Source organism: Pleurodeles waltl, chromosome 6 (genome assembly GCF_031143425.1).
Source record: "Pleurodeles waltl isolate 20211129_DDA chromosome 6, aPleWal1.hap1.20221129, whole genome shotgun sequence".
NCBI classification, from domain to species: Eukaryota; Metazoa; Chordata; class Amphibia; order Caudata; family Salamandridae; genus Pleurodeles; species Pleurodeles waltl.
The window spans coordinates 378,116,873-378,143,841 of record NC_090445.1 but is presented as its reverse complement, the minus strand read 5'-3'; the positions used below and the strand labels follow the sequence as shown (position 1 = coordinate 378,143,841).

Sequence of the window (26,969 nt, the reverse complement as noted above, 5' to 3'; positions counted from 1 at the left end):
GGTGGTGGCGGCGTTTCTGATCCGCTGGATAATGAGTCCGGCTGGTGGAATGAGTGACTCGGGCCCCCATGCACAATCCCCATGCACAACCCACATGCACAACCCCGTTGCACATTTCACTGCCCGATTTACGGGCAGTGAAATGCGCGATGGGTGCTGCTGCACCCGCCGCACTGCTACATTGCAGCCGGCTCTATTTGGAGCCGGCGTCAATGTTCAGGCCCTGCTTCCATCTAAGCAGGCTGGCGGACACACTGTTTCCGCCCACCGTCCCAGCTGGATGTTTATTATGTATTATTGCACGCTGGCAATCTTCTGTTGGTTTCCCCACCGAGATTGTAATGAGGGCCATAGTCTCTGATTTAAAGCTCCCTCCGGCATTGTGTTGGTTTCATCTGTTTACAGTAGGCTTTCAAGATGACCATTTATTTTTTAAGTTTTCAGCTTGACAACCGTTGAATGTCTCTGACATTGTGGGTCTGATTTACAGATTCCTCCTGCATTTTGTTTGTTGCAGCTGTTCGCATGGTGATTTGACAATGCATAATTGTTTGTGACTCTGTCCTTTCCTAACTCTGTGTTACTCATTCTACGACACACGGCTGGTATCTTTGACAGGTTTGTGCATTTTGTTTTATGGGGTCCTTTTAAAACAACCCACTTCTTTTTTTTTTTAAACTCCCACTGCCAGTCCCCACCTCCATATTCGTCAGCCATGAGGCACCCTGCCCATTCACACATACCCTTTGCTCTGCTGAGACAGCCAGCACAGCTCTTAACATGCCCCAACAAGCCCCTGTTCGACTCACACATTGCGCAAAATGTTAGGGCTTTAATTTTACACATACCTTAACAAACACAGACTTACTGTGATAGCTCCACACACAGCGCAAGCTGTTAGAGTTGTAATTTTTCACAACCCTTTGACAGCCTGAACATGAACAGACACACACAGACATCAGTTGTAGGCTCTTAGGGATATCAATCACACAGCCACAGACCCATGACAGGCACGGTGATTGATTGACAACCTGAGGAAGGGCACCCACGTCATTGCCTATGTCATCCCGTGGAGTGGCACCTGTCAAAAAAGTTTGAGGGACGGTATCCCCTCATACTACTCATTTGGAACGGGAAACAGTCCCATCTTTAAACATAGTGAATTGATTCATTTTTCTCACATTAAGCTATTAGGCTAGTAAACGTAAAAGGCAATGAATTCAAGCATCCTTTTTAAAATACTTTAATTTAGGATTAAGTTAGATTCAGTAGGTACAGTTTCTGCTATCTGCATGACATCTACATGCCCAAAGTGTATTTAAACATACACACTGTTTAAAAAAGGCCTCCCATGTACATACAGAGCCCCTGAACAAACCATATCGTTTTTACAGTGCTCGGCTGTCACTAACAAGGTTTCCGGCATTGGTTCACATATGAGTTACACACTAAGCATGCACAGATAATTGACAAAAAAGATTTTCAGCTACGTGAGGGTTGGTTTTCAGGATGAAATGGGTGTAAACAAGCTTTTCTGCAGAGTCGATACTTTAACCCCCACCAGGCGTAGCTCATCGAAGGCAAACCCCGCATTGTACATTTAAAAAACCCCTTTTACTTTGGGAAGGACACATTGAGAGCCAATGCTATCCAAACCTGGGAGCTTAAAATTGATGTACCTCCGTATTCACACACAAACATAAGATCACACACAGGGAAACTAAGGCACACAGTTAAAGACACAGAGGGTCGCATGCAAGTACAAGAAGGTGCAGACATTCAACATATATATATATATACACATGAACAGTCGGACATGTGAACATAAATCCATGCACACAAAGAGACACAGGCCAGCTTACTCACGACACGTATACTTATGCTATATGCTCACACATGAGCAGCCGTGCGCACAATACATCCATTACCACTTCCAAAGATGTATTTGTATATACTACATGCACGTGATTGCACCCTATGCAATATACCACCATGTGTCCAGTGAAAAATAAATCTAGAACAAAGTGCACGCCGACCTAAACGCATTTAGGCAGAATGGCAATAGGTTACACTTTAACCCCTTAAGTGCCGGGGACGTAATGGTTACGTCCACCGGCACAGTGCTCCTGTGCCGAGAATGTAACCATTACTTCCTCTGCCTGGAGCTCGGAGGGAGCGCCAGCACTCCCTCCGTGGGCTTCCCTTCCACCCCCACAAGGCAGGGATGGAAGGGAAAGCCCTTCCATCCCGACCCCCCAAAACCCCCCCCAGTGACGTCTGATGACATCAGCACGCATTCGCTGGATTTATTTTTTGTGCCAATTTCATGCAAGGGGAGCGACCCCTTAGGCAAGGGTCGCTCCCCTGGGGGGGGGTGGAATTTATTTTAGGACATTTCTGCTCTCCTTGGGGGCAGATCGGCATATTTCTATTAGGCTGATCTGCCCCCAAGTGGGGCAGAAACCAGTAGGCACCGTGGATTTTTTTTTGTTGGGCCAATTTCATGCAAGGGGAGCGACCCCTTAGGCAAGGGTAGCTCCCCCGGGGGGTGCAAATTTATTTTTGGCTATTTCTGCTCCCCTTGGGCGCAGATCGGCGTATTTCAATTAGGCTGATCTGCCCCAGGGGGCGGGGGGGGAGAAACCACTTAGTCACCAGGGATTGGTGTGTGTGTATATGTGTGTTTTCTTTAGGGGGGCAGCCCCTTGGGTAAGGGTCGCTCTCCATGGGGGCACATTACTGTTGGCCATATCTGCCCCCCTTGGGGGCAGATTGTGCTATTTTTAGAAGGCCCATCTGCCCACAAGGGGGGGGGGGGGGCAGAAAGCCCACCAGAGACCAGGGAAGTTTTGTTTTTCTAAAATAAGAAGATGGGGGTATGGCCATACCCCCTCCCCAAATAAATGGGGCCAAAGTTGTTCTGCTCACCAGTGGGCAGATGGGGCAATTAGCCCTGATCCACACCCCGGTGGCAGAAAGAGTACTAGATGCCAGGGAATAAAAAAGAAATAGTGGGGTGGTGGCTACCAACCAGTAAAGGCCTGGTTATGCCCTCACCCCAACTGTAGGGGGTAACAGTCTTTCAGCTCTCCCCCGCACACTAAAATATCTTATCCCACTGTAAGCAAGAAGACATTTGTTTATTTTGGGTTTTGGTTTTACATTTGGGCCATGAGAGCTTGGCTAACTCTCAAAATCGTCTCACTTGGAATGGTGAGAGCTGCACTTTATGGACTTTGGGACGCTGCCATGTAGAAAAATCCACAAGACCTAGATACATCTGAAAACTAAACATCTGGGTGATTCCAGGGTGGTGTGTTTCACATGCACCCCACGCTATTTTCTTACCCACGATGCCCTGCAAATCTCCATCTTTGCTGGAAATCACACATTTTTCCTACATTTTTGTGATGAAACCTACCGGAATCTGCAGGAATCCACAAAATTCCTACCACCCAGCATTGTCTCATCTATACCGATAACAATTCTGCTGCAAAAATGTTTTTCTTCAAACTGCCCTTTTGGACCCTCTTTGGTTCCCCCTCAATTTCAACATGTTTTTGGCTCTTCCTGTCACAAGCACTTGGCCCACCTACACAAATGAGGTATCATTTTTACCGGAAGACTGAGGGGAACGTTGGGTGGTATAAAATGTGTCCCAGTGAGGCGATCCCTCACAGAAATGTGGGAAAAATTTGATTTTTTTAGCTAAATTTGAGGTTTGCTGAGGATTCTGGGTAAGAAAACATTGGGGGAACCACGCAAGTCACACCTCCCTGGACTCTCTCGGTGTCTAGTTTTCAGAAATGTCTGGGTCAGATGGCTGCTGAGCCCAAGACCAAAAACGCAGGTGACCCCCGGCGCAAAAACAGGTAGTTATGTATTTGATAATTTTAATGTGTGCAGATAGCGTTCTGGGGCATTTCCTTTCATGGGCAGTAGGCCTACCCACAAAAGTGAGGTACCATTTTTATCAAGAGACTTGGAGGAACACTGGGTGGAAATACATTTGTGGCTCCTCTCTGATTCCAGAACTTTCTGTCACTGAAATGAGAGGAAAAAGTGGTTTTTTTGGCCAAATTTTGAGGTTTGCAGACGATTCCGGGTAACAGAATTTGGTCAGAGCCCCACAAGTCACCCCATCTTGGATTCCCCTAGGTGTCTAGTTTTCAAAACTGCATAGGTTTGCTAGGTTTCTCTAGTGTCGGCTGAGCTAGAGGCCAAAATGCACAGCTAGGCACTTTGCAAAAAACAGCTGTTTTCTTTGTGAAAATGTGATGTGTTCACGTTGTGTTTTGGGGCATTTCCTATTGCGGGCGCTAGGCCTACCCCCACAACTGAGGTACCATTTTTATCGGGGGACTTGGGGGAACACTGGGTGGAAGGAAATGTGTGGCTCCTCTCAGATTCCAAAACTTTCTGTCACCGAAATGAGAGGAAAAAGTTTTTTGGGGGCCAAATTGTGAGGTTTGCACAGGATTCTGGGTAACAGAACCAGGTCAGAGCCCCACAAGTCACCCCATCTTGGATTTCCCTAGGTGTCTAGTTTTCAAAACTGCACAGGTTTGCTAGGTTTTCCTAGGTGCTGGCTGAGCTAGAGGCCAAAATCCACAGCTAGGTACTTTGCAAAACACAGCTCTGTTTTCTTTGTGAAAATGTGATGTGTCCACGTTGTGTTTTGGGTCATTTCCAGTTGCGGCGCTAGGCCTACCCCCACAAGTGAGGTACCATTTTTATTGTGAGACTTGGGGGAACGCTGGTTGGAAGGAAATTTGTGGCTCCTCTCAGATTCCAGAACTTCCTGTCACCGAAATGAGAGGAAAAAGGTTTTTTTTGCCCAAATTCTGAGGTTTGCAAAGGATTCTGGGTAACAGAACCTGGTCAGAGCCCCCAAAGTCACCCCATCATAGATTCCCCTAGGTGTCTTGTTTTCAAAACTGTGCAGGTTTGCTAGGTTTACCTAGGTGCGGGCTGAGCTAGAGGCCAAAATCCACAGCTAGGCACTTTGCAAAAAACAGCTCTTTTTTCTTTGTGAAAATGTGATGTGTCCACATTGCGTTTTGGGGCATTTCCTGTCGCAGGTGCTAGGCCTAACCCAACAAATGAGGTACCATTTTTCTCTGGAGACTTGGGGAAATGCTGGGTGGAAGGGAATTTATGGCTCCTCTCAGATTCCAGAACTTTCTGTCACCGAAATGAGAGGAAAACGTTTTTTTGGGGGCCAAATTTTGAGGTTTGCAAAGAATTCTGGGTAACAGAACCTGGTCAGAGCACCACAAGTCACCCATCTTGGATTCCCCTAGGTGTCTAGTTTTCAAAACTGCTGAGGTTTGCTAGGTTTCCCTAGGTGCCGGCTGAGCTAGAGGCCAAAATCCACAGCCAGGCACTTTGCAAAAAACAGCTCTTTTTTCTTTGTGAAAATGTAATGTGTCCACATTGTGTTTTGGGGCATTTCCTGTCACGGGCGCTAGGCCTACCCATACAAGTGAGGTACCATTTATATCGGGAGACTTGGGAGAATACAGAATAGCAAAACAAGTGTTATTGCCCCTTGACTTTCTCTACATTTTTTCCTTCCAAATGTAAGACAGTGTGTAAAAAAGACATCTATTAGAGAAATTTTCTGTAATTCACATGCTAGTATGGGCACCCCGGAATTCAGAGATATGCAAATAACCACTGCTTCTCAACACCTTATCTTGTGGCGATTTTGGAAATACAAAGGTTTTCTTGATACCTATTTTTCACTTTTTATATTTCAGCAAATTAATTGCTGTATAACCGGTATAGAATGAAAACCCATTGCAAGGTGCAGCTCATTTATTGGCTCTGGTACCTAGGGTTCTTGATAACCCTACAAGCCCTATATATCCCCGCAACCAGAAGAGTCCAGCAGACGTAACGGTATATTGCTTTAAAAAATCTGACATTGCAGGAAAAAGTTACAGAGTAAAACGTTGAGAAAAACTGCTGTTTTTTCACCTCAATTTCAATTAAAAAAAATATTTCAGCTGTTATTTTCTGTAGGAAACACTCGTAGGATCTACACAAATGACCCCTTGCTGAATTCAGAATTTTGACTACTTTTCAGAAATGTTTAGCTTTCTGGGATCCAGCATTGGTTTTTCACCCATTTCTGTCACTTACTGTAAGGAGGCTGAAATCACAAAAAATAGTATAAATGGGGTATATCCAAGTAAAATGTCAAAATTGTGTTGAAAAATGGGGTCTTCTAGTTCAAGTCTGTCTGTTCCTGAAAGCTGGGAAGAGGTTGATTTTACCACCGCAAACCCTTTGTTGATGACACTTTCAGGGGGAAAACCACAAGCCTTCTTCTGCAGCCCTTTTTTCCCATTTGTTTTGGGAAAAAAACAAATTTTCGATGTATTTTGGCTAATTTCTTGGTTTCTTTCAGGGGAACCCACAAAGTCTGGGTACCTTTAGAATCCCTAGGATGTTGTGAAAAAAGCACGCAAATATGGCATAGGTAGCTTATGTGGAGAAAAAGTATAAGAGCCTAAGCGCGAACTGCCCCAAATAGCCACAGGAGGGTGAAAAGGCCTCGCAGCGAAGGGGTTAAAGATTTGCCAAAGCAAATATTCTCTTTAGCAGGTCTTCTGTTTGAACGCTAGGTGGCATCTCTCTCCATGAAAATGCTCAAGCCAGACACGAAGCGATCTGAGTGGAAAAGAAACAAAGATGGCGTTCCAACCCAGTATGCAGCTGCAGAGGTTGGCAATGCCGAGCTCCAGCAGGCACCTGGATACGTTCCAGGACCCAAATGAATCAGCTCTGCAGGAACAGTCAGACCACAATAACATTGCATCAACATTCACAATCTTTCTGGCTAAAGAAGCGGGTAAAGTAATCTCAGAAGTTACTAAAAAAGTAAGAATGTAAAATAACATCTGAAAACGAGGAAGGAACCCAGAATAAAAAAGGTTGAGGAAGCTAAACTGTTGACGGACTTGAAAAGAGCTGGAGCCATATAACACAGGAAGGTTTCCAGGAGCAAACGCTTCAGTTTGCAGTAATGTATGTTGCCCTTCAAAGTAGGAAGGAAGTTTATTTGCCAGCTACATTGGCGAGATGCCACCCAGAGCAGATCCAGCTACAAACTGCCCAGAGAATGCTAAACAAATCCAATCCAATGGATATAATGACGCTAATCTAATCTGAAACATCTGTATGTGTGGCCCGGATACCATGAGCCAGTCTTCCACACTCTCCAAACTGTGATATAAATCCAATACTCTCCAAGCCTTTCCTGTGGCCTGCGGCAGCCGCCCTTCTCTCATGAGTGAAATCTTGACAGCAATGTTTTAAAGATGTTGAGCACGTTTGTCAAGTCTTTTCATGATGATATTTTATTATTTTTTCAAAAGATTACGTTGATAATAAGAAACATTTAATGCATATTCAAGGAAGGAATGTGAAAGAAAACAAAACAATGGAGTAAATCTAAAAATAGAGAAAGGAGAGTTGTTTCAAGCGAGGTGTATTATTGAGAGGGCACAATTTTGGGAAATGGCACTGTAAATATTTTTTGGTTGAAGAGATCACAAAGGCTCCTTCGCCAGACACTAAGGAAAATTAGGGGATTCTTTGAGTGGTATAGCAACTTTGGGCCTGATTTAGAACTCGGTGGAAGGGTTACTTAGTCACAATGGTGACAGATATCCCATAGGCTGAAATCTAAATCCTATTATGTCCTGTGGGATTTAGATTTTAGCAGACTGGATATCGGTCACCATTGTGACGGGCGAACCCGTCCGGCGAGTTCTAAATCAGGCCTTTTGTGTGTCATTTCTTGGAGAAAAGGGAACATTTGAGGAAATTAGCAAGAAAGAATGTGAATTGTGTATGGCACGGAGATCAACAGAACGTGTTTGAGCAATTCATGACAGACATTTTAAATGTTTAAATCATATTGTGTATGGAAGACATTTATCATTACATGGTCTGTGCAAATGTACAGACTGTGTGACGTTTTTCTATGTAATCATGTATCTATATATTTATTCCTTTACTCCTACAGTACAAGAGAAAAAAATCACTATCTCCAATTCACTACTCTGTCTCTCCCAATACCTCTCTCAATCTCCACTCTCTGACTCATCCCAAACCTCATTGTACTACTATGATCTCCAAAATAACCAGGGATGTGGAATTCCCCGGGACATATTGTTTGGGGTCAAGGGCAACAAGTTTTCATGTTTATTTTGTTCTTGGGACATGTACAACCCCCTGCAGCACAAACCCTTTGGCTGTCAGTTTACAGAGAAGGGAACTGTCTGTAGTTGAGGTAATATGTGTGTCTATCAGTTAATGCTGTTCGAACTTGTATTTATGGTTCATTAATGAAAAGTCTTCATTATTCGGGTGAGCGCTGTAAATAAACTTTTTAAGGTCACACTGCATTTCTGACAGTGGTTCCAGTAAAAAAAAAAGTATACACGTTGCTCTCTGATTACACGCAAATGTTTGCAGAAGCTTGTAAGCAAGATGATAATTCTTTGCTTAAAAAAAAATGTTCAGAAAAAGTAGGAAAGAAAGTTTAGCTGCTATGAATTTTTACGTGCTATTTCTTTGAAGCGACATTTAGTGAAATGTGTTGATGCATGCTAGAATTTTCAAAAAATATTCCTAATGGAAAATCAATGTAACCATTTTCAACCAGATTATGGGAAGCATGAAAATAAACAAGCACTGGCAAAGCCAATCGATCCAACATTTATTTGTGAGTCTTTTGGTTTCGTCAATGCGTGTTTTGTTTTGACATGGCTTTTGTAACACGTTATTGTGGGAGCTGCCAGACCCCCACCATTGCAACAAACACTGGCACCAAGAAAAAAATATTTTGGGTCTCAAAAAGCACACATTGCCACCAGTGGCGTAACAAAGGCCTGCAGCCCCCAACCAACGGGGTCTCCACAGTACATGCCCTGAGTGAGTCTTGAGGAGTGGCCCCTCCATGTCCTTTGCATGGGGGGACTCCAGTTTTGTTACACCACTGATTGCCACAGTAGTTCCTAGTACTGAACAAAACTACTTTGTGTGCCAATATGCTCCTTGTGGAAGAGCAGAATGCGATCACCCACAGTAAAGCCAGCCGATAGATAGAACGAGAAGTAGAACTTTAATAAAAACCAAGACCCTCATTACAACCCTGGCAGTAGGTGTTAAAGCAGCGGTAATACTGCCAACAGGCCAGCGGTAAAAAAAAAGGAATCACGACCACAGCGGAAACCGCCAACACAGACAGCCACTTTAACACTCCGACCGCCAACAGACAGGCGGAAGACAATGTACCGCCCACCATATTGCAACCCGCCCATCCACCAGCTTTTCCGGGGCAGTACCAACGTCATCAAAAGCACAGTGGAAACAGTACACAGAAGGGAAACCAATCACCTGTCGACACCCAAGGAAGAACTAGGACGCCATGGAGGCCGAACTACAGGTGTTACCCATGTTGATGTATCTTCTCACGGTGAGTACTGCGCCTAACACACAGGGGAGGGAGGAGGAAAAAGAGAGTGGCACACACACGCAACACGCAACACCCCCACCCTCACCCCCAACACCGTACATAAAAACACATATATCAACATTACTTATACACCCCGTAACCCTCTGGAAGAACACAAGGACAAAAGGAATTGAGTCAAATGAGTGTCATATTAGAAATAGTCAGATATACGTTACAAATTCAAAAACAGTATTTACAATATATACAATATGTACATAAGGCAGTACATTGTCCACTCAAAAGGTCCATGGGGCACTGGGCCAAAACTCATATGCCAAGCCCACACTTGACTCCTGCCTCAATAAAGAGAGAACACTGCAGGGGCATCAGGTCTAAAACAAACAAGCACCTCAGGGGGACGGGGAAGGGGCACCTCAAACGGAAGATGGGACAACGCCACTGCTCTTGGATGGGGCTCCATGCCCACAATGATGTCCTGGGGAGTGCAAGGCCACAGTCTCTCAAGTCTCTCAAGTGGGTGGTTTGCCCACTGCTTGCTCCTAGGGAGTGCAAAGCCACAGTCCCTCAAGTCTCTCAAGTGGGTGGTTTACCCACTGCTTGCTCCTGAGGAGTGCAATGCCACAGCCTGTCAAGTCTCTCAAGTGGGTGGTTTGCCCACTGCTTGCTCCTTGGAAGTTCAAAGCCACAGTCTCTCAAGTCTCTCAAGTGGGTGGTTTGCCCACTGCTTGATCCTGGGGAGTGCAAAGCCACAGTCTCTCAAGTGGATTCCTTTCTCCACTGGTTCTGGAGGGGACATTGTGGCCAGTGTGCTTCATCCTGCCAAGGATAGGGTGAGTGGATGCCTTCTTCTACTGGTTCTCGAGGGGGCTCTGTGCCCAGTGATGCAACACTTGGGGTGTGGCAGTTCACAGTCCCTCACCTGAGTGTCTGAGCCACGAGATTTGCAGTTACCAGGATGCCTGTCCATGGAGGCAGGGCTAGAGTCCATCTGGCGGCTACAGCTGCACAGTGGTGGTAGTGCCGGTGCTGGTGGGTGTGCTGCCAGTGGTGGAGGTAGGCTCCAGCCCCTCTCCTGCAGCCTCGGACGGCTGCCCACTGGGACTGCTGCTGGCAGTGGTGCTACTGTCAGCAGTGCAGATGGCAGTGCTTGCCTCGGGGCTGCTGGCGGTGCTGGCCGCGGTGCAGGTGGTGGTGCTGGTGGTTGTGATTGTAGCCACCAGGCCTTCACCTGCAGCCTCGGATGGCTGAAGTGCCTTGCCTGGTGTTTTGGGCCCCTTCCTCACCTTGGCAGATGGTGTTGTCACGTTGGGTCTGGCAGCTGGAGTCTTTGAGGCAAGGTGGTTGTAGCTCCTTCCCCTTGCTGGATGCTGTTCTCTTCACCTTGCTAGGTGGCGGAATGGCTTTTGCCTCGGCAGGGGTTGGTGGCACACTGGCTGGGCCGACGGATGCCCCCTTTGAGCCTCTGACAGCTGCAGGGACCACAGCGGATGTGGACTTGGAGGCTGAGGTGCTGGGCTGGGTTTTGGCCACCCTGGCCCGAGGGGAAGGACGGGGTTAAGGGTCGGGAAGAGGTCAATGTTTGCCAGGAAAAGCTTCTTAGGGACACTGGGGCGGGAAGAGGGAGAAGGTCTGGGAGTGGAGGAAGAGGGAGTGGTTGGAGGAGGTGTCTGTCTGCTGAGTTTGGGTGCAGGTGCATGGGCTGGATGCTGTTGTGAGGTGGATGGCTGTTGGGTGGGTGGGTGTTTGAGTTTGTGTACTTTGGGAGGAGGAGTCACAGACACAGTGGGAGAGGACACAGGGGACGTGTGCATGGATGTGGGGGTGGTGACTGCCAGTGAGGGGTGTGTAGTGATGGGCGTGCTGGTGATGGAGGTAGTGGATGAAGATATAGTGCATGCAGGTGTGAGTGGAGACGCTACTGGGAGGGAGGTGGACGACGAGGAGGAGGGGGACACAGTGGAGGCAGTGGATGTCGGTGTGTCTGCATGTGGATGGTGCTTGTGTGAGTGCCTGTGAGATTAAGTGTGGTGCTTGTGTTTGCCTGAGCCACTTCTGTGTGCTGATTTGGGTGAATGCTGGTCTGAAGGTGTGCTTGGGATAGGCTGGGGTTGAGGGGATTGGGACTGTGTAGAGGAAGTTGGAGGGGGGAGGCTAGATACAGGGACAATGGCTCCCATCAGTGCGGAGGCCAGAGCCTGAAATGCTCTCTGTTGGGCTGCCACGCCAGAGTGAATGCCCTCCAAGTATGCATGTGTTAGTTGCAAATGCCTCCCAACACCCTGGATGGCATTCAGAATGGTTGACTGCCCAACAGTGAGGAATCTCAGGAGGTCAATAGCCTCCTCACTAAGGGCAGCAGGGCTGACTGGGGTAGGGCCTGCGGTGCCTGGGGCAAAGGAGATGCCCACCCTCCTGGGTGAGTGGGCACGGGAAACACGCTGAGGGGCTGCTGGGAAGGTGGTGCTGGTGGGGGGTTGGCGGCTGTACCTGTTGTTGGGGTGGGCAAAGAGGTGTCTGACACTGCCAGGGAGCTTCCATCGGAGGAGGAGTCGCTGTCTGTGGTATCCCCTCCTGTCCCCATCGTGGTGCTCCCCTCGCCCTCCGTCCCACTGGTGCCCTCACCGTCAGTGGATTCGGCCTCCAGGCCCATGTGGGATGCAGCTCCCTCCGTCGCCGGTGCCTCTGCTCCTCCGCCAGATGATGTTAATGCACACAAGGACAGGGTGACAAAACAAAAAGGGGGGGAGAGACAGAGGACACACTTGGTCAATGCCAGCAACAACACTACCATTGTGTACATAACTCACAGGGAACAGCCCTATGCACTACTAGTTACAATGCTAGTTATCAGCCAATGGGGTACAATGCCTAACGCCATCAGCTGCACACCTGAAACAAACACGGCCCTGACCAGTAGTAGATGCCCACTAACACTATTGGGGTTGGAGTGCTTCGGAGCCTGCTCAACAAGGGACCTACTCTGCCATGTTTGCCCTGGCCTAGGGGCACACACAGTCCACATCACCACCCAGGTAAAACCTTAACGCGCGCAAAGTAATGAATCAGAATTTTTTATCACCCCCTTGTGGCTGCTGTGATGCCCTCAAGCGCCCATCCAACTCGGGATAGGCCACCGCCAGGATGCGGAACATCAGGGGGGTCAGGGTACGATGGGCACCCCTTCCTCGTTGGGAGGCCAGCCCCAGCTGGGCCTCTGCCATCTTCCTTGCCCAGCGGCGCAGGTCCTCCTACCGTTTGCAGCAGTGGATGCTCTGCCTGTCAAAGACCCCCAGGGTCCGCACCTCCTTGGCGATGGCATGCCAAATACCCTTTTTCTGATGGGCGCTGACCTGCAGGAAAAAGACAGCAGAAAAGGGAATTAGTTAACCGTCTGGACCACCACACTCATGGCCCACCATATCCCTCCCCTGACGCACATACATTGACCACCATACACGCAGCACTCTGGCCAGGACGCCTCCGCCTCCCCCTACATGTGGCTTACACTCACAGCACTCCATACATTCATGGCCCACACATCATGCTCACAGTGTACTCACCTGTTTGTCTGGAGGACCGTAGAGTAACGTGTACTGGGGTAGGACCCCATCCACCAGTGTAGGTCCTCTCCTGTTGAAGGTCAGGTAGCAAGTGAGTGAATAGATAGAGAATGGAGGTCGCGTCCGCGGCGATTCGTACCGTCACCGCCGGCGTACATCACCATTGGCTCCTGGAACCCATAGGGCTCAATGATAACCAATGCGAAGTTGCGCGGCGGTCATCGACCGCCTACCGCAATGGCGCACAGTGCCAGCGGAATTACCTCAGCCCCACTTGTCCCTCCTCACAGGTCAGGGAGCCGCCATTTCAGGGGGGCACAGGCCATGGCACCTAACTGCGTCACTGCAGACATTGGCACAGCAACTGACTCTCAGATTCACATACTGGTTCTGTAAATGTAGAAATGCATCATTATTGCAATAGGTGTGTGATTATGACCCTCTGCTCACCGTTTTCCTCCATAGGCTTCAACCGCTGAGGATGAATATGAGATGGAGACATCCTCCAGTGTACAGAACCCTGGTGGGCCTTGTGACAATGGGGGACAGACACATTATACTAACATACAGACTTGATCTGGCCACAATCCAAGAACTGTGTGCCCAATAGGAGCCAGACCTGATGTCAGCTATCCGCCAGCCCACAAGTATCCCCCCTCTAGTGCCGGTCCTGTCAGTGCTCCATTTTCTGGCAAGTGGTTCCTTCCAAACAACAGTGGCCATGGCATCAGGGATGTCTCAGCCAATGTTCTCCAACTTGTTGACCAGAGTGTTGTCAGCCCTGCTTAAACACATGCGCAGCTACATTGTATTCCCCCAGGTGGATGATTTGGCCACAGTGAAAGCTGACTTTTATGCCCTGGGACATATCCCCAACATCATTGGTGCCATTGATGGTACACATGTGGCATTTGTCCCCCTCGCCCGGAGAAATGAGCAAGTGTTCAGGAACAGAAAAAGCTATCACTCTCTGAATGCGCAGATGGTGTGTTTGGCGGACCAGTACATCTCCCATCTGAATGCCAAGTATCCTGGCTCTGTGCATGACGCCTTTATCTTGAGGAATAGCAGCATTCCATATGTGATGGGCCAACTCCAGAGGCACCGGGTGTGGCTAATAGGTGAGCCCAAGGCCCCCGTCCAGTATATGTTGGTGTCTGGGTATGGGGTTGTCCATAAGGGTTAGTGTGTGTCTAACAGTTGTCCCTCGATGTTTTCAGGTGACTCTGGTTACCCCAACCTCTCATGGCTACTGACCCCAGTGAGGAATGCCAGGACAAGGGCAGAGGAACTTTACAATGAGGCACATGGGTGAACAAGGAGGATCATTGAAAGACCTTTGGCCTCCTGAAGGCCAGTTTCCGGTGCCTCCATCTGAAAGGTGGATCCCTGTACTACTCACCCAAGAAGGTGTGCCAGATCATCGTTGCCTGTTGCATGTTCCACAACCTGGCCTTGACGCCAGGTGCCTTTTCTGCAGGAGGATGGGCCTGGAGATGGTCTTGTGGCAGCAGTGGAGCCTGTGGACAGTGAGGAAGAGGAGGCAGAGGAAGAAGATGTGGACAACAGAAGTAATATCACACAGCAATACTTCCAGTGACACACAGGTAAGACACTGTAACTTCACTTTACCTTTCAGTTTTCTGTTGGACATTGTACATGGCAGCCTGATTTCCCTATGTCTATGGCCACTTACTGTACCCTTTGGCATCTCTATTTCCAGATCCCTGTGGCCCACTCTGGCTCCTGGTATGTTTACTGCTGCCCACTAAAGATCATACCAATGTATATATAACTGTACATATGACTTGCAATGTTTTCAGAATGTTGTACTAATACATATGTCAATCATTTGACAGACTCCAGATTTATATTTGTTCTAAGGGTGTTTATTTAAGTGCTCATACGTAAAGGGGGATGTGAAATGGGCTGGGGTGAAGGTGGAGGGATGTCCAGTTAGAGTCCAGTCTCTTGGTATCACAGGTGCATTGTCCAATGGGGCATAGGAAGGGAAGTAATGGCAGTTCAAGGTGGACAGGGTGACAGAGTGGGACAGAAGGGTGACAATCAGGAGAGTTGTATTTCCTATCTGGGGTCTTGGCAATGTTCTCTGGCTTCTGCCTGGATCGCAGGGACCGTTTGCGGGGTGGTCCTCCTTCTGCAGGGGGTGGGGTGCTGGTGGCCTGTTGTTCCTGTGGCGGGCCTCCTGTCCACTAGCACCGGCGGAGGTGGAGAGCTGTACTTCTGTGTGGCTAGTGTCAGAGGCCAGTTGGTGTTGGCCATGTCAGACAGCACCCCTGCAATGGTGACCAGGATGGTGTACATGTGTTTGAGGTCCTCCCTGATCCCCAGGTACTGTCCCTCCTGCAGCGCTGGGTCTCCTGCAACTTGGCCAGTATCTGGCCCATCATCTCCTGGGAATGGTGGTATGCTCCCAGGATGTTGGTGAGTGCCCCATGGAGAGTGGGTTCCCTGGGCCTCTCCTCCCCTTGTCACACAGCAGTCCTCCCAGCTTCCCTGTTGTCGTGTGCCTCTGTCCCCTGAACCGTGTGCCCACTACCACTGACCCCAGGTCCCTGATCGTACTGTGTTTGTGAGGTTGCCTGGGGTCCCTGTAGTGGTGGACACACTGCTGATTGACGTGTCCTGGGGACAGTGGCATGGGCCCGCTGGGTGGGTGCTGTGGTGGTGTTACCTGAGGGGGGAGGCTCTGTGGTGGGTTGGGACTGTGGTAGGGTAACTGACTGTCCAGAGGTCCCTGATGGGCCAGGTTGGTCATCGTGATCCAGGTGTGCAGAGCTGCTGTCATCACTGTGGGCCTCCTCTGGGGGGGACTGGATGTTGCTGGTAACTCCTCTCCGGTGACGTTGAGTAGGGGTCCTGTGGGGATGCAAATGCAGTGTTATTGTATCTGCGTGTGCCATCTTGTGCATGGGTGTGTTTCCCTGTATGGTTGTGATTGCCCTGTCAGCTTTGCTTTGTGTGCGTGGTGATTTTGTGGGCTAGGTGATTCTCTCTAATGGGCATGCTGTGGTGATGGGTGTCCATGCAGGTCTCTGATGGGTGTCTATGCATTGTTGTGGCATGCAGGGCTTGGTATTGGGATGGGTGGGTTGTGATAGTGGGGTATATGTGAGGTGGTGGAGTGATGGGGTGAGGGTAGGGGTAGGAGTTTGTGATGGCATGCAGGTAGGGTGGGGGATATAGTAGTAAAGATTTAACTTACCAGAGTCCAGTCCTCCTGCTACTCCTGTGAGGCCCTCAGGATGCATGATTGCCAAGACTTGCTCCTCCCATGTTGTTAGTTGTGGGGGAGGAGGTGGGGGTCTACCGCCAGTCCTCTGTACAGCTACCTGGTGTCTTGCAACCACGGAACGCGCCTTCCCCTGTAGGTAGTTCCACCTCTTCCTGATGTCATCCCTTGTTCTGGGGTGCTGTCCCACAGCTTTGACCCTGTCCACGATTCTCCACCATAGATCCATCTTCCTAACAATGGACGTCTGGTGCTCCTGTGATCTGAATACCTGTGGCTCTACCCGGATGATTTCCTCCACCATGACCCTTAGCTCCTCCTCTGAAAACCTGGGTTGTCTTTGGGGTGCCATGGATGTGGTGTGAGTGATATGTGTGAGGATGTGTGGGGTGAGGTGTGGGGTGATGTGTTGGGGTGTGTGCTGCGAGGTGCGTGGATGGTGTATGGGTGATGGTTTTCTGTGGTTCAGATTGAGTGGGTGCTCCTGGCTTGTGTCTCTCTCTGTTGGCAATCTATTTTTTTCGTAGAAAGGGTTGTGGGTGAGTGTTTTATATTGGTGTGGGTGTGTGGGTGTGGTGTGTGTATGTGTGTCAGGTGGTTGTAGTTTGAATTGTCCAATGTGGTGGTGTTTTGTAAGTGTGTGTGTATTTTGAGCGCAGTGGTGTGTACTGCCAATGGTTTACCGCGGTTGAAAGACCGCTGCGGTGATTCGTGGGTCCAGATACTGTGGGCGTATTCCTGTTGGCGTAACGGTGTGGGTTTTGGTACCACCAATTTATCACTGACCTCTTTGGTCTGGTGGACTTGTGTAGGTCTCTGTATAGTGGCGGATTTATCTGTGTGGGTCATAATACCCGTAGCGGTATACCGCTGCGGTCACAGTATGTTGGCGGCCATCAGCATAGCGGTAGGTGGCATTTACTGCCAGGGTTGTAATGAGGGCCCGAATGTCTTTGTTAACACCAGACCCAATTAGTGACCCAATTCTTAAAGAAAGTCACAAAAGTGCACCCATGGTATATGTCTTTGAATTAGTAGCTTTCGTGAATTCACAAGAACTTACAGAAGTAGACCAGGAAATCGTACTCCCAGAAAATATTTGTGAATTGTATATTAGCACGAGTAAATATGAATGTGTAAATTTTCTCATGTGAAAATCTATTGAGCGTTTATAAGTTCACTTTCCCTCCAACCACTTTTTTCCCAACCCTGGAAGAACTTCTACTTCTTCCATTATCAGGAGTAAATTCCCAAACTTTCTCATTATGGGAAAAGATTAGAGGAGAGCTGGTGAAAATCCTTAAAACATGCAGGTTAGTAGGTTTGCAGACTCAAAGTCATTCCAACCCTGCTTACTGCTTCTTCCAGACCATTATGTAGATCTGCAAAAAGGCAGCAAAATAAGGAAATTGTTATAGTAGAAATTGATATTGCAAGTATTCAAGCCCTACTATAGTAGTAGCCCTGGCATAATCAGAGAGGCTATTATCAGTGCTCTTACATAATGAGATTCCTGCTATAATTTGTCACCAGACTACATGGCACCAAAGAGATAAGTAGATATTTTTACAGAACAAGTAGATTTAAGAAGCAACCTGTCCCATGGACAAGTAGATATTTTATTAAATTCCACACCCCTGATAACCCTTCCTAGACTCTACCCTACTCTATCCCGCTTGCCTCACTCAAACTTCAGTTTACTCAGTCAAGGCTCGCTGTGGGTGCAGACCGCAGGAGGGGAGCAAGGGTACATTTAATAAAGAACATTTTTTTAAAAACGTACCTGATCCGCAGCCACCCCGCTCCTCTTTCCATCGTCGCTGCAGGCACAGGCTCCTAGCCTGCCCTGCGGCCAATCCTGACACTGCTAAGAGGAGCATTAGGATTGGTTGGGAGCGCCCAACCAGGGTGCTCCCAGGCAGACTGGGAGCCTTTACCTGCTCTCTCCAGCCTGGCAACACAGTGCCGAGCTGGAGAGAGCACACTGAGCATTGTGTTTGGCCGGCCCGAGACAGCCAGCCAAACACACATGCGCACTGAGGGGAGTGCACATCCAGGTCACCCCACAAGGCCTCACCCCTTTCACAACGAAAGTATAATAAACTCAGTTTATTATCCTTTTGTTCTGAAAGGTTTGCAGCTTCTGCTGCTGGTGGGGGGGGGGGAGGATGACGGTTCTCCACCTTAACTGAGGAGCTGCACCAGAGTTTACTACTATGATCTCCCAAACAACTGTACTAAATTCTTCCCTCATGTATCTCTTCTTTTATTATTCCCAAACCTCGTTTTACTACTATGATCTCCCTAATCCCTTTCTACAGACACTTCCTTCTCCATCTTTCCTTTTACTAATCCCAAACCTCATCTTACTACTATGATCTCCCTAGTAACACTTTCTAGATTCTTCCCTCTACTATCCCTCCATTATTCTATCCAATCACTTTGACACCTCTTCAGGGGTAGTGAGCACTATATGAATACAATTATCATTACCATTACCATTTCTGTCACGGAAAGCAGAAATGGAATGGAAGCGTTGTTAGCATATGTTTGGGAAATTGGTGCCGTCACTTTGAACTAAGTCAAACTGCAAACCTGTGGTGGGATTCTTTCCCATGGTGGCGGTGAATGGAATTTTACAGCAAGAATATTTATATTTATAATTTGATTGAAATGGCAAGAGTACACTTTTGAGATTATGCTCTGGGAAAAAAATACTAGGTTTGACTGTTTAGGCTTTCATGTGCCTTTATCTCTGCAAGACTCTGCTATGCATATAGTGATTTGGAAGTTATAGCTACCATCAATGAGGTGACTGACAGGTTAAGAGGTATCTGTGAAAGAGATTTAGAAGAAGCTGATATAAAGGATAAAGAATTAGTTGGTACAAAAATACGTGATGGAAGTGTGGCCCACACTTTCAGTGATGCATTATGGTATTAAATTCTATTTTAGGTGGCAAATGATTTTGAGGTAGAATACAAGCTGTTATTTCAGTCAGGAAAAGGTGTGCGTCTTTAGGTTTGAAACAATATTTTGGTATACGTGCATGAAGATCATCCAAGAACATCTTTGCTAGAAATAGGTCTCTAGTTGGCAGTGAGTTTGCACTCTGTCCAAGCAGGGACCATACTCTAATAGGGTAAGGGGGATACACACCTAAGATTACCCCTGCGGAGGCAATGTGTAAAGGATATGTATCAACACACACAGTAATATATTGAAAACACTACAAAATGGACACAACACAAGTGTAGAAAAATAGCCAATATTTATCTAAATTAAATAAGACAAAAACAACAAAAATCCAACATACACAAGCAAAGTTTTGAATTTTCAAAGATTAAACTTCAATATATCGCTTAGAAACACAAATGCTTCAATTTGGGCTTATCACAGCATCAGGATAGATTCGTTCCCAACAATCCGACGCCAATCGCACTGGTCACGGAGTTGCAAAGACCCCCAGGTATAGGAACTTGTGAAAATGAGTAAACAGGCTGGTGCACAGAGTCTGGGATCGAGGCTTTGCTGGATATGGTGCAGCGTCAGTTCCGGTGCTGTGGAGTAGAGGCATCGGTGAGAGGTCCTTGCCATGTAGCTATGGAGACGAGGCAGCATCAGTGCGAATTGTCGGTTCCTTACACTTCTGGCGGGGTCGGTGCCCAGCAGTCAAGAAACAGTGGGTCAACCGCACAGGGTCATGGCAAGAGGCTGCAGGTGCCGCTGCGGTGTCGGGTGACAAGGACGTTGGTGACACCGCACTTTGGAACTCATGGAGTCGTGGACTTTAGCAAGGCTGCAGCGGCGTCGGGACTGTGTGGTGGGTCTGTGTTGTCGCACTCCAACAGGGACCACAGCTTCAGTTGCAAGCGGTGTCGCAGGATCTGGCAGTGGTGTCAGTTTGGGTGTTGTCCGGAGTCTGTGCACTTGGTTTTCTTGGTTGTTCACCAGATTCACCTTTCAAGGGCCCAGGGACAGGATTAGGCAGCACTTAGTAGGGTAGGAGTCCCAGCAAGAGCGTCCAGATACTTGTAGAAGAAGTCTTTGATGGCCCTGAGACTTCAGAACAGGGGGCAAGCTCAGTCCAAAGCCTTGGAGAAACTTCACAAGCAGGATACACAGCAAAGACCAGTATTTGCCCCCTCTGAGGCAGAAGCAGCAACTGCAGGCCAACCCAGCAAAGCCCACACAGCAAATGGGCAGTACTCCTCAGCTCTTCTCCTTGGCAGAGGTTCCTCTTGATCAAGAAGTATTCTAAAAGTCTGGGGTTTTGGGTCCACTACTTATACTCTTATCTGCCTTTGAAGTAGGCAAACTTCAGAGGAAATCCCTGTTGTTCAAAAGATCCTGCCTTGCCCAGGCCTGGCCCCAGACATGCACCAGGGGATTGGAGACTGCATTGTGGGAGGACAGACACAGCCCTTTCAGGTGTAAGTGTCAGCTCCGCCATCCCCACTCTAGCCCAGGAGACTTATCAGGATATGCAGGCTACACCCCAGCTGCCTTTGTGTCACTGTCTACAGGGAATTCACAAACAGCCCAACTGTCAGTCTGACCCAGACGTGGATTCCACAGGCACGCAGACTCATCGAATGGATAAGCAAGAAAAATGCCTACTTTCTAAAAGTGGCATTATCAAAATGACAATCTAAAAAACAACTTTACTAAAAGGTGTATTTTTAAATTGTGAGTTCAGAGACCCCAAACTCTACATCTCTATCTGTTCCCAATGGGAAACTGCACTTAATATATATTTAAAGGCAGTCCCCATGTTAACCTATGAGAGAGATGGGCCTTGCAACAGTGAAAACTGAATTTAGCAGTATTTCACTGTCAGGACATGTAAAACACATCAGGACATGTCCCACTTTTAACATACACTGCACCCTGCCCATGGGGCTACCTAGGGTCTGCCTTGGGGGTGCCTTACATGTACAAAAAGGGAATGTTTGGGCCTGGCAAGTGGGTACACGTCCCAGCTCAAACTGCAGTGGCAGGTCTGAGCCAAGTTTACAGGGCTACTCATCTGGGTGACACAGTCAGTGCTGCAGGCCCACTAGTAGTATTTGAATTACAGGGCCTGGCACCTCTAGTGCATTTTACTAGGGTATTACTAGTAAACCAATTATGCCAATCATGGAAAAGCCAATCACCAATGCAACTTACACAGAGAGAATATGCACTTTAGCACTGGTTAGCAGTGGTAAAGTGTCCAGAATTCCCAAAGCCAACAAAAACAGGTCATAAAAATAGGTGGAAGGACGCAAAAAGTTTCAGGATGACCCTGAAAAAAGGGCCAGGTCCAACAATCTTAAATAAAGTAATTTATTTTCTGGTGACCTGAACTGGACCCAGTAGTGCACCAGGTGGCTATGAAAATGACCTTTGTACAGTTATTGTGAATGATTGTCATCTTTGAAAAACTACTGCTTTTACATTTCTGTATAACTTCATAAGTTATCATGTGATTGAAAAGTTGCTTTGTTGACCATTGTGTCAAATTCTCACCTGGGTCTTTTCACAAGAGTGAAATAAATCATGATGTAAATTCCCAACCTTCTGTAGGCCTAAATGGACCCAACACTGTCAGTCGAGATTGAACCTCAGGGAAGAGAGGCTGAAGGATCCTTGAAGGTAATAGTGGGTTGTTGCTCTGATCGTCTGGCCTTCCCCAAGCTTTTTCTCTATCTAGGATTCAAGGAAATAGAAATACCATAGATATCAGACTGCAAGGTGCATCAGAAACCTACAAGCTATGGTAAGTACAGGACATACTAAAGATACCTTATGTTACTTACTCTATGTATCTAGGGTGTATCAGGGATTGTCTCCTCCTTTGTGTGCCTAGGGTGAATCAGGTGTTCTTGTTGCGCAAGGATTAACTCTAAAAGAAAATAGGATTTGTAAGACTCTGATGTTCTACTTGTCTAGTGCGCAAATTCTTATAAGGAACTCACCTATATGTTTCTGGCATAAGTGTGGGAAAAATATATATATATATCCTAAAGGGAAAAACTTGTAGATATCTTAGCGCACATATATTCACCTCATATATGCATCAACATATTTTTTAATACGTAAGGTATTTCTCAGGAAAACACTCAGTTAGATTACCTCTTTTCCTAGCCTGAGAAAAGAACAGAAATCATTCACTTATATATATGAAAGTCAGTTGTGGCTTCAAATCAAGAAATACATGTAACTAAACACTTCCTTATACCTTCAGGTTCGTAATCACAACATCTATCAAAACAACAAAACTGAATGACAGAAACTGAAGATTAAATCAGATAAGTATAGTTCACAAACATGTTTTTACCAAACTATGGGCCATATTTACAAGGCCCTATCGCCTTTTAGCACCACATTAGCATATTTTTTTTACCCTAATGTGGCATTAAGGAGGCCATTCTCCTTCGCATATTTACAAAGTTGCGCAATGCTTGCATTGCGCCACTTTGTGCCTCCTTGACCCATATTATGCCTGCGCCAGGCATAATGTATGCAAGGGGGTTTTCCCCCGTAGGGAGGCCCGTAAAAATGTCGCAGTGAAATTTACAACATTTCACTGTGCCATTTTTGGCGTCATTTTCAATGCCTGCTCAGAGCAGGCGTTAAAATGACGTGCCCATTACTTTCAATGGGCCTACCTTTACTTTGCTGGATTAGCACCACAATTTATGGCACTAATCCTGCAAAGTACCACAATAACATAATACATTTTGATAGTATTGTCCTAACGTGCGCCATGGTGCGCCATATTGTATGGGCGAAAGGGGGCACAAGAAAAGTGGCGCATCACAGCTGATGTGTAATTTTTTGGTAAATCTAGCCCTATGTACTATAGCTGCCTTAAAGTGTGTTTCTTTCCTTGTGTTGTTTGCAGATGTTTAAGACAAAATTTGACTGACGCCGAAGAAGTTGAGCAGCCCGATGCAACCCGTCACTCCACAGACAAACGTTGCAACAGAGAGTCATGAGATCCAGAATGCCACCACACGGATCCCAAACCTTAAGACGCAATATCAGGACTCCAAACACGGACCCAAGGAGACAGTTAAGTAACAGCAGGAAAGGGAAAAACGGAGAGCAACTTTTGTGGTGCAGCACGTAGTCTCAAAGGCTATGCGCTCCACCTCGTTAAAGGGACCTTGCACTCACAGCAGCAGGTCGACAGTCCCAACATCATTGATTACCATTGGCCAGTGGTGACATTTTTAAGCCATATTTCTACAGATGTTGTGATTGACTTTTAATAAACTTTTGTCAGAGACATTAGACATGTTGCAGATAACCGTGTGCAACTTACATGTGTCGCGCCGCGGTCTGCCGCAACCCAGGCAGGCAGATCGGCTCGGGACGCGGCTGGAGCCGCGGTTCGTTTTCTCTGCCGCAGGGCATGCCGTGCCCCTTTTTTCGACCTTATCTTGCACAAGGCCCTAGATTGGGCATGGGGCCTCGTGAGTTCAGGGCGCAGCACGCTCCCTCGAAATTAGAATTGAGCACCCCCTCACTTACCTGGTGTTACCTGCTCTTTTTTTTGTCTTCTTTTCTCTTCTTTCTTCTTTCCTTCATGTTTACAAATAGGATCCATGTTCTTCTTTCTCCCAGTATACCCTTCTTCTACCTCTTTCCCTGCATGCATTAGGATCCTTTTCTAAAATGGTGTCTTCATCTATGTTCTCCTAGGGTCCTTTCCCAATCCATCATGGCATCTTTTTTCTTCCTGTCTGTCACTTCCTGTTTTAGGGTATATAAGGAGTGGGATTCTTGCTCTCCTTGTGCTGCAACACTTCCTTTGGTGGTGATCACGCTCCGGTTATTTTTCCTCCAGCCTTTTTCCTCGCCTGTTCCAGTTTCTTCCAGTATTTGTTTTCATTTTATTGGAAGACTTACCTTTTTTCTTGTGCTTATTCTCTGTTCCAGGAAGTTCCAGCCATTAAGGTTTTCTCCCGTTGGGTTTTTCCTCTGGGACTCCTTCTGGAGGGCACGGACTGCCTTTTGACGTCCATTTGTCAGCAGCACTCTGGCTACCAGAAAGGGCTGCCCTTACCTTGGTCAAGGCAGGACCTACAAGGATCGAGACCATCCTGCAGTTCCAGTTTATCCGAGCCGTAAGCGATGAGTAAATTGTGACAACATGTTTGATTAAAATATTTCTACAGACATGTTGGAGTAAACATATTATGACAGTTTTGTATGATACGAAAACAAATAGGCAAGTGGAATTGTTAAACAGAGGCATTATCAGTAATATTGTTTGAGCTCTAAGTAATGGTTTGGAATGGTAAAATATTTTTATATGAAAATTTGCAGTTTTTCAAAATGACACAACACACCACAGCCAAAGAGAATTCCTTGTGATTCAAGGTAGGAATCCCGCTTCTAAGTTATACCTACGGTGCTTTAAAAAGTCAAAAGAGGGTGGTTATTATTGTTGTCAGCGCAAATGGGCAGTGGAGGACTGTTGGAAGTTAAACATGAAACTACGAATGGTCAAATTTTGTTGTCGGCATATGGTATACTCTGTCACAAACGTGCTGGATATCTTATCTGCCATATTACGATCTCCATAGAATATAATGGGATCGTAATTCAGCGGACCGAATATCTGTCACATTTGGGACAGAGTATTCTGCTCCACCAAGAACTAAATCAGTCCCAAAGTCTCAACATGATTGTAATAGGAGTGCATGATAGGTAGAATCAGACACCAGATTTGAACCTTAGAGTTTTGATGAATAATTTTACTTTAAAGGAAAAGCATATGGGTTAAGGTTGTGTTATTTATATTTTTAATCCTTTCTTTTGCTATCTCTCTTTCCATTATTTATTTCCTTCTTTGTATGCGTACATCACCTCAGTATGTTGCTATGATGTGACTTCAGTTTGTGTATTGGCCTCATGGATCGATTTGAAACAAATATGTTGTGTGCCACTTCTATGTGTCTGCCATAGTTGTGGAAGATGGAGAATAGTCAGTCAATATCAATGGTATCTTTATTTGTTAGAGCAGTAAAAATCATTACTGTTGTACCCGACATCGTGGCGTGGGTTCCCCTAACTTTTTGTCTTCAATACTCCTGTTTTTGCTGACTTAGTTCTTGCTGGCCTTAGGACTCTGCACACTTTACCGCTGCTAACCAGTGCTGAAGTGCTTGTGGTATCTCCTTTACACATGGGAGTTTGTCTTACACCCAGTAGGCATATTTAATTTACTTGTGATTCCTCAGTAATGTTGTACTAAAAGTACTGAGGCATGTAAATTAAATGTTACTAGTGGACCTGCAGCACTTATTGTGCCACTCACTTATGTAGCCCTTTAAACATGTCCCAGGCCTGCCATTGTACCTTGAGTGTGCAGCTTTAAACTGCCATTTCAACTTGGCTCAATAAACCTCTTGCCAGTCCCAACCTAGGGTACCCAGAGGGTGGGCCACAGTGAATTTAAAACTGTGGACATGTACTTATTAAGTTTTACAGGTCCTGGTAGAAAAATAAAATCCTAAAATGTGTTTCTTCACTAGTGTGATGTCTTCCTCTCCCATATTATAACACTGGGCTCCCTTATTGTGTTTAATATGTGATAACTTTCATTTGGAAGCGGATAGGAATTTGCATTTGGTGTACAAAGAATTGAAATTTAAAATCATCTTTAATTGTAAAGTCAGATTTTAAGTCACAATTCTGAAAATGCCACTTTTAGAAAGTTAGTATTTTGTGCCTGCAGCCTGTATCCTGTGACACATGACTAGGTTTAAGTGCCAGTTGGAATGTGTGTATTGTTTCCAGACAGTGAGACAAAGGGTAAAAAGCTGTTGGCAGGATGGGCCATCTCTGATTTAATGGGTGGGGGCAGCTGTCACATCACAAAGCGTTTGCATCAGCACATTCACAAAGGTTTAGATAAGCTGGGGCCAGGGCAGGGAGGCAGGACATTCCAAGCATCTCTAGGGGGTGGAAGCCTATAGAAACTTCTCCTACTTCAAAGCTTGCACCAGGTATAGATATTGTACCCTAAGACCCAACTCCTCAGTGCACCTCTGGATCTGTGGAAGATTCAGAAGGACTGCTGTGCTGCTCAGCAAGAAGCACTGCTACTCAGCTGCCCTGCAGTCTCAGTGAGAATGATTGAACCTGCGTCTTGAGCCAAGGACCACCACAATGACTCCAAGGGCTAACTGGCTGGCCTTCGTTTCAAAGCTTCAGGGACAGAAAAGGCTCCACCACCCTGAAACCAGCATCTGGACTATGCCTGCTGTGAGTCTTGCCCCCAAGGGTTGTCACCTCAGTCCTTGACCTTTGGAAGTGGGCCTGAAGGTGTTCTGCCAGCCCAGTGGTGAACTGGTATGCAGAACCAACGCAGTGTACGCATTGCTTCGCATCGGAACCACCGGGGCAAGGTGCATACCTGATACAGTACCCACCAGCTGCTTGGAGCTGCCACTGGGCAGCATATCTTCAACACAGGACCTCTAAGCACAGCTTTGCAGCTTCTCAGAACCACTGTTGCACAACACATCTTCAACGCAGAATCTCATATCACAGCCCTGCAGCTCCTCGGAACTATCACTGCACAATACATCCTTGTCTCAGGACCTTGAAGCTGCTGCTGTGCGACATATCCTCAACGCGGGACATCGCAATGTTCTACAACCTG

The 26,969-nt window shown here is 47.0% G+C and overlaps 1 long non-coding RNA gene across 2 annotated transcripts in view; it reads right to left on the bottom strand.

Moving 5' to 3' along the window:
• LOC138301939 (uncharacterized) overlaps positions 1–23,936 on the bottom strand; it is a 68,472-nt gene extending 44,536 nt beyond the window's left edge. Inside the window, exons 1-3 of one of the 2 annotated variants that reach the window (XR_011205177.1) lie at positions 23,828–23,925; positions 22,108–22,193; positions 21,818–21,997 (exon numbers count right to left, since the gene is read on the bottom strand). This is a non-coding gene — a long non-coding RNA (uncharacterized lncRNA). Of the gene's footprint in view, positions 1–21,817; positions 21,998–22,107; positions 22,194–23,827 lie in introns of both variants that reach the window. The other variant, XR_011205176.1, reaches the window with a different exon arrangement.
• Between the last annotated feature and the right edge of the window lie 3,033 nt (positions 23,937–26,969).